The sequence below is a fragment of the Pomacea canaliculata genome, linkage group LG13, assembly GCF_003073045.1.
Source record: "Pomacea canaliculata isolate SZHN2017 linkage group LG13, ASM307304v1, whole genome shotgun sequence".
Classification (NCBI taxonomy): Eukaryota; Metazoa; Mollusca; class Gastropoda; order Architaenioglossa; family Ampullariidae; genus Pomacea; species Pomacea canaliculata.
The window spans coordinates 14747404-14753424 of record NC_037602.1 but is presented as its reverse complement, the minus strand read 5'-3'; positions in this window follow the sequence as shown (position 1 = coordinate 14753424).

Sequence of the window (6021 nt, the reverse complement as noted above, 5' to 3'; positions counted from 1 at the left end):
TGAGTACCCGATTTATCGGGAAAGGCGGCGAATTGGTTCCGCTTTTTCTTCCGGACGCCCTGCCCTAAACACAATGAACCACTTGACATTTCACTCAGTGTAAGTGAAAAATAAAGATAACCGTGATAGCAATAATTCGGGTTTCATGCCGAGGTGTTTCCCGGGAAGTGTTGCATGATGGCTAATATTGCTAAAACACCGATTCATGCTAATTTGTCTGGTTGAGCAATGGAATGTGAAAGACAATAGCATAGAAGAGGGGAAATGATATACGTGGGGTGGCTGCTGTACCCGGAGAGGAAGAGCTGGTGGCTATAAAAGGCGATGCATCAGTGATCTGCACCAGTTTTTATTTATTATTGTTGACTGTTGTTATTGTTATTACATAAGCCAATGTTTAGTATTAAACTTGGAGTATTACACTTGAAGATATCGAGTTTTAAAACAGCAGTGTCTTTGTTCCCTAAAGGGAGCCGGGTAATAGGGCCGCCGAGAGCCAGCACGGGCCCCGGGTCCGACGACCGATCATAAATTATTTTCCTAGTAAATAATAACGTTAACATACTTACAATTCGATTGTCAATATCTACATCTCATTCAGTAAAGTAATGTAAACTGCTAACATCAGGACAAGTGCACTAGGATGTATCACTACTTGAACATAGAGCTGTTTACATGTGAGTGTTAGTAAATGAGGAGAACTGACGTTAAAGGGGTGATCATAGAATGTTACTTCAACTAAAAAATATGATGAAAAGAAGGGGAAAAAAAATCCACTGACCCAGGCCCCCTTCACAGCCGTGGCAACGGGTACACCCTGTCTTCGCCCCAACCCCTCCTGTCAGGCCTTGTGATAGTCGAGTAGAATGGCACACCGGCACAAGAAAGGCCTATAGACATCTCGGGTTACGCTTCACGCTGGTGTCGAAATACCGCTGGACACCTAGCTATTATTTGTGGCCCAAAGAATTCTAGAATGACTGTCCACACAAGCGTTTCTGTCATCAGGGTAGCCCTATATGGGTGGTGGTGGAGGTGAAGAGGAAAAGTGGGTACTGAGGGTGCCCCTTTGTTGCTGAAGGGAAAGGTGTATCGACTTTATTTTTTTTTTTTATTTGTTTAGACGATTACTATACTGCAGCACTCTAAATCCACGAGAGTTTTAGCTCAGTCAGTGACAGGACGCACATTAACTCTATAGCTATACACTTTAAAGTCAATTAGGCAGCTTTTAGAACCATTTGTCTCTAATAACGTTATGAGATTGAGACATCTACTGCCATTACATGTAGGGTGGTGTTGATTGGGTATTGTCCGGGCACTGCATGGTAGGGTTAGGGCCAGCCATCAGTCATTTGACCCATACATTCTGATCAAACATCACACACACAAGGACTGTATACAAGCTTACCAGTCAAAGCTAATAATCAAACTGGCCAATGCCATGGAGAATGTTTATTGTACTTGTATTAAATATTAAAAAGACGTCTACCTACAAAACATACTTTGGAGGGTAATTAGTACAGGGGTTTGATATTTTTACCACCCCTGCTGGAGACTGAACTGCTACCTAAGAGAAGTGCGGTGGGTAAAGAATTATGGTTGGTTGGTTGGTTGGTTGGTTGGCTTAATAGGTAAGTGCTTCCTTCCTCTGGCAATTTTGCTCAAATATTGGACCGGGATGGCGGGAATAACAGGAGTATCCAGAGAAACTTCATAACCAACCTTGTCACAGAGCGCGTCCGGACACAAGATCCGAGCTCAGTGGATCTGAGGATCTTTTCACTGCAATGGCGACAAAGCAAATAGGACTGGACACTCATAAAACATCCCAGCTCTGTTGTTGATACCACAGTTCACCCGGCAGCAAGATGTCGCCCTGCGATTATCGTTCCATCTCACACCGTGTTACAATATTTAAAAGCCACATGCCAGCAGGGGGGATCAAGGACGAACTATAGTTGCTTGCAAACTACACATAAACTCTAAACAATTCACTTTCTAGCTGGCCAAGAACGAAAATGTCTGTCTTACTATAGGCTTGAGCTTCTTGTGGGCGGTTTTTAATGGTTTCGCCTGTGCGAGGGAAGGTAGGAATGCTGACTTTTACCAGCGGTCAGTTTTCCCTAATTGCTACCCTGGCCCCGAGGCAGGGTAGAGATCACAGACAATAAACCGAGCAATAAAACATCTTTCTCAGCCGAGTACTTGCTGTGGGCGTTAAGAAAGCTGAGGTGAAGCGGTTTGCAACTGAACATACTGGCAGAGTTAGGACCGACCAATTGAATATATTCTACACAAAATAGAGAAAAAAATAAGGGAGAAAAGATGACAGCGGAAAGGACACAAACACAGAGACAACTAAATTTTAAAAACTTTATTTTTATTGCTTTCGTCTATCTGTCTTTATCTCTCTATCTTTCTATGCACTTAAGGGATGATAATATTCAGTATTTTCAGTTTATTCCCCTGGTGACTGATATAAATAAATCTGTGTTTGAGTGCAATGTTAGTACCTTTACAAATGGTAACAATTCACACCTGTAACACAGCCCATTCACCATCTACAATAGCGGCCCCACGGTCCATGTTTGTCTGTTGGTGAGCACGACAAGCTAAACGACATTGTAAGTCATGTTCATGCACATTCAGTCTCGTGCACCTCTTCGTTCCAAGTGAGGATTTCAAAATGGGTGGACATGATGTGCTGATCATCTTTGGTTTTCCTAATGGACATAATATCGTCTATATACTGTAACTAGTCTCTGCTATAGGTGACAGTTATTCTGTAAGGAAAGAATGTACCTTGGGGTACATCGGGGATTATCCCCATTCAATATAAACAATTTGCTAAGTGTGCCAATTTAGGACTTGTAAATGATATTTTGAGAAAACGGCTGCCACAGCTGAAGCGCCAGTCTGTCGCAATTTCACTTCAAGCAAAACAGTTTCTTCTGACCAACGGGATCAGTGTGATGACAAATGAAAGGCACGCATGTCGAAAAACTTCATATCACACAGATGATGTTACTTTAGCAGTATCTGCCTAAAGGTTCTAAATCTTCAGGACATCACCAAAAAGGATGGCAGTGGGCGCGAGAGGATGTATGAAAGTATGAATGCCTCAGATGTCGACATTCAAGAGGATGTTCTCGACCGTAACATGGCAATTAATAAGTTAGTGAGAAATAAAGATGTTAAGAAACACTAACAAGAGGTGGCACGTTGCTAAAAGTATAGAGGTTAAAGAAAAGATATTTATGACTCACTGAAACTTCGTTCTCCGCGCTTCAGTGGGACCAAGAAGCTAAGGTAGGTGACAGTCAGAAGTCTCCAAACTGTCAGGAGGTCAGTTTGGGTATCGTCTTTCAGATGATTGCCAGCAGTGGGCGAGGAAGAATTTATTACCCTCCACCTGCTACTGTCCTCCTCTCACACACACTCACAAGGCAGAGTAACTGACCACCTATGAAGTCTACAAACCCGTTGGGCGCAAAATCCTTCAACTTTCACCAACATCAATCACTATCAGTTGAAAGCTGTGTTCTGTTTTAGAATATAAATCAAAAGTTTAAAATTAAGAATATTTACGAGTCTGTCCTCCAAACAAGACTGATTGTAAAACTAACATGATAATATCTTAATTCTAGAATTCGGCTATTTTTCAGTGATTGGTTTTGAGAGCCAGAATCCACTATTATTATGTTTGTGTGTTTTTCTTTTTTAAGCGCTTTGAGCCCACCATGGGGAAAAGAGCTATATAAATAAACATAATTATTAATTTTTAAAAAAAAGGTTTGTGAGGCTATCAATTTTATTTTCATTTGTCTACAAAAAGATCGACACATTTTCAGAGTTAAAAAACCGACGAGACTGTGTGACTGTCTATAGCACACGCTGTACTTAGCTGCTCGATAATGTAACAGATGATGGACAATGGCTATTACAGCCAATGTGAGTTCTGCTCCTTCACTCAGACAACACTACCCTCTTTTTATAACCCTGGTGCTGCGGTGGGTGTGATGTGGAGGACAAAAGTGCTTCGCCAGGTGGTGGTTAGTAGTTTTTTGTAGCTTAGTCGATTTGACCGTATTTTCCTAACTCGACCAGTCGCCTCAACCACCAGCAAAACGACGTGACTGTTACTAATATCTCTAGTGGCAGTTGTAACAAAGGATGTGCTGCAGGATACAAGCTATCCTTGCGTACAGAAGTTTGCATCAATTTTTCATACGGTTCTAACTATAGCAGCACGTGTAGCAACTGCTCTGAGGGAGCAATTATGCAGCAATATTGTAACAAGAGAACGACATAATGGGCTGCATGCCTGGATATATATGTTGTTATGACTCCTGCAGAGCTGGCTGTAGCGACACATGCAGCAAATGTTCCAAATATAAAATGTATAACATCTATGGCGGCAGGTGTGAGACAGGGTGTGCTGCAGACTGCAGCAATACAAGTGGCAACTGCTCTGGGGGAACAACGTGCTCTGTTGATAGGAGACTGTCCAGGGAGCTGCAAATCTGGACATCAAGGAGCATATAATATATATATATCGTCTATAAGCTTAGGTTGCAGATAAGCCTTCCACCGATGGAAATGGAAGTGTGCTGGTCTTGGAAAAAAAACGTAACTAGTGTGGTTTTTCAGCAATGCTGTGCTTGTTGAGCTATCGTATAACACGTTGATGACTTGAACGAGATCGACCTTCTTCGATACTGAATTTTCGCGTCACGCGCTGTCGGCTTGAACTCTGCTCATGACCTCATCAGATGCGTGGACTCGCAACGTGGAGAGACGGGAAAATTTCAGATTGCTCGCTGGTTCGAGGCTTCATCAGACAAGTGGTAGAAAAACTCTCCCAACAACTGCCTAGCTTAGAAAAGGGGGCCTGTTTTATGAATAAAGTTGTGAGGACAGCAGAAGAGGTTTGGGCTACGCCTTCCAAATGATTTAGACACGATGAACCACGTTTACTGTACGGGTTGGCCATTTTGTCACTTATACCTGTGTGCACTGATAGCATTTATCTGACTTTAGCCGATGTAATGAATATTACCTGTACATTCAATTACGAGGCATTTTCTTTACAGAATGGTACTGTTTGCCTCTACCATGTATTGTGCTCGAGGTAGTTTCATTTTTTTAAATTCTAACCTTTTGTCTCCTATTTCTTTCATAAATTCCAGCTGTAGCTTTTTAATTCTTTCCTGGGACGGTATAATTCATCCTCTTTCTGTTTTTCTGACTCATGTTTTTCTTTTCGCTAACCCACGTTCCTTGAGGGCAGGGCATATCCGAGAATTCTCCCACAATCTCAACTTTTCCCGATCTTGTTTAAATCCTTTTATCAACTCTACATTTCAGTCGCACATGCTTCTGATGCAGTACATATAGTGGATAGGGATGGATATTAGTTCGTGCAGTGCGTGAACGAGAGAAGCAGGCCAAAACAAAATTAAAATTCCAATTATGATAACCGTTAACACGGGTGAAGACAAGTAGTTCGAAAATAAAATGCAAAAATAACAAACTATATAGCACAAGGAGACTCCAAGATGAAACAAAAGATACTGAATTAATACTGAACGTCAGGTCAGTGTAACGTAGCTCCCGAAAGTGGTTCAGTTTTCCTTATTTAATTGGAAACCAGCTTGCCTCTTCCCGCTTTTGGGTGTTCCTATTCACCCTTTGATGTTGCACCGATTCATGGAAGCTGACACATACCAACATCTTCCACACTGCGGATTTATGACCACCGGCCCTGGCCAGTCTTGCAGGCCATTAATATAATTACAGAACGGTGGCAACTTGACCAAGATATACTTAAGATTAGCGAAGTAGAAAATAAATACACCATCTAGACTTACAGCCTCTGGGACCTTTACAGGAATAAATCGGCAATCTGTTACATGGCTGCTGCTTCACGCAAAACAGAGCATCTTCTCGAGGATGAGTTGAGTAACCGTCACGCTTTACCGCTTATAATTTCTAATTACCGCTTATAATTTTATCACC